Below are 2,500 nucleotides of genomic sequence, written 5' to 3'. Positions count from 1 at the left end.
GGAGTATGTGGGTCCTCGGGGCCTGCTGGAGGGCAAGGGCCATGCTGGATTTGTGGTGGAGGGTAACTGCGGGAGAAGGAAAGCTAGTGGGGGAGTAGAGCAGAGGAGTATGTTGGTCCCCGGGGCCTGCTGGAGGTCCAGGTCCATGCCCGATGTGAGTAGCAGCAGGGCCAGCGCGCCCAGGAGCACATCTTTTTCGACCGTAAAGGGAGACAGGAGGCCGACTCACTGCCTCGGCTAAATGGAGAGGGAATTTCAGAAGGGCCAGGGCACAAGCATGGACCTTTTTCAGCTGTAAGGGAGGCAAGAGCAAGGTGTGATGTAGGTCCCCGGGGCCTGCTGGAGGTCCAGGTCCATGCCCGATGTGAGTAGCAGCAGGGCCAGCGCGCCCAGGAGCACATCTTTTTCGACCGTAAAGGGAGACAGGAGGCCGACTCACTGCCTCGGCTAAATGGAGAGGGAATTTCAGAAGGGCCAGGGCACAAGCATGGACCTTTTTCAGCTGTAAGGGAGGCAAGAGCAAGGTGTGATGTAGGTCCCCGGGGCCTGCTGGAGGTCCAGGTCCATGCCCGATGTGAGTAGCAGCAGGGCCAGCGCGCCCAGGAGCACATCTTTTTCGACCGTAAAGGGAGACAGGAGGCCGACTCACTGCCTCGGCTAAATGGAGAGGGAATTTCAGAAGGGCCAGGGCACAAGCATGGACCTTTTTCAGCTGTAAGGGAGGCAAGAGCAAGGTGTGATGTAGGTCCCCGGGGCCTGCTGGAGGTCCAGGTCCATGCCCGATGTGAGTAGCAGCAGGGCCAGCGCGCCCAGGAGCACATCTTTTTCGACCGTAAAGGGAGACAGGAGGCCGACTCACTGCCTCGGCTAAATGGAGAGGGAATTTCAGCAGGGCCAGGGCACAGGCATGGACCTTTTTCAGCTGTAAGGGAGGCAAGAGCAAGGTGTGATGTAGGTCCCCGGGGCCTGCTGGAGGTCCAGGTCCATGCCCGATGTGAGTAGCAGCAGGGCCAGCGCGCCCAGGAGCACATCTTTTTCGACCGTAAAGGGAGACAGGAGGCCGACTCACTGCCTCGGCTAAATGGAGAGGGAATTTCAGCAGGGCCAGGGCACAGGCATGGACCTTTTTCAGCTGTAAGGGAGGCAAGAGCAAGGTGCGATGTAGGTCCCCGGGGCCTGTTGTCGTACCATAGGCACGAGTGGTGTGTGTGTGTGGCAAAGAGTTTCTGCGCAGTGTACCAGGGGCACGGGGAAAGGTTGTTGTACCATAGGCACGAGAAAAGTTGTCGTACCATAGGCACGAGAAAAGTTGTCGTACCATAGGCACGAGTGGTGTGTGTGTGTGGCAAAGTGCTACTGAGCGGTGTACCAGGGGCACGGCGAAAAGTTGTTGTACCATAGGCACGAGAAAAGTTGTTGTACCATAGGCACGAGAAAAGCTGTCGTACCAGGGGCACGGAGGAAAGTTGTTGTACCATAGGCACGAGAAAAGTTGTCGTACCATAGGCACGAGGAGAGTTTGTGTGGCAAAGTGCTACTGAGCGGTGTACCAGGGGCACGGCGAAAAGTTGTTGTACCATAGGCACGAGAAAAGTTGTTGTACCATAGGCACGAGAAAAGCTGTCATACCAGGGGCACGGAGGAAAGTTGTTGTACCATAGGCACGAGAAAAGCTGTCGTACCATAGGTACGAGGAGTGTGTGTGTGGCAAAGTGCTACTGAGCGGTGTACCAGGGGCACGGCGAAAAGTTGTTGTACCATAGGCACGAGAAAAGTTGTTGTACCATAGGCACGAGAAAAGCTGTCGTACCAGGGGCACCGAGGAAAGTTGTTGTACCATAGGCACGAGAAAAGTTGTCGTACCATAGGCACGAGGAGAGTTTGTGTGGCAAAGTGCTACTGAGCGGTGTACCAGGGGCACGGCGAAAAGTTGTTGTACCATAGGCACGAGAAAAGTTGTTGTACCATAGGCACGAGAAAAGCTGTCGTACCAGGGGCACGGAGGAAAGTTGTTGTACCATAGGCACGAGAAAAGTTGTCGTACCATAGGCACGAGGAGAGTTTGTGTGGCAAAGTGCTACTGAGCGGTGTACCAGGGGCACGGCAAAAAGTTGTTGTACCATAGGCACGAGAAAAATTGTTGTACCATAGGCACGAGAAAAGTTGTCGTACCATAGGCACGAGAAAAGTTGTCGTACCATAGGCACAAGCAGTGCGTGCGTGCGTGCGTGCGTGCGTGCGTGTGTGTGTGTGTGTGTGCGGCAGTTCTTCTGCGCAGTGTACCAGGGGCACATTTCAATGTGCTTTCTGGAGTACCAGGGGCACGAGGATTTTGCCAGTGGTGTTCTGCTTTGTTAGTGGGAGGGGGCTTAAGTGTGGGTCCCCGGGGCCTGCTGGAGGTCCAGGTCCATGCTAGATACGTGGTACAGGGTTAACTGCAGGAGGGGGGGGGGGGGGGGGGGGTAATGTGGGTTCACGGGGCCTGCTGGAGGTCAAGGTC

The sequence above is a fragment of the Diplotaxodon limnothrissa genome, linkage group LG18 (assembly GCF_057381915.1).
Source record: "Diplotaxodon limnothrissa isolate DT_005_m linkage group LG18, D_limnothrissa_male_GT1.1, whole genome shotgun sequence".
In the NCBI taxonomy this organism is placed as follows: Eukaryota; Metazoa; Chordata; class Actinopteri; order Cichliformes; family Cichlidae; genus Diplotaxodon; species Diplotaxodon limnothrissa.
This window is presented reverse-complemented; position numbering follows the sequence as displayed.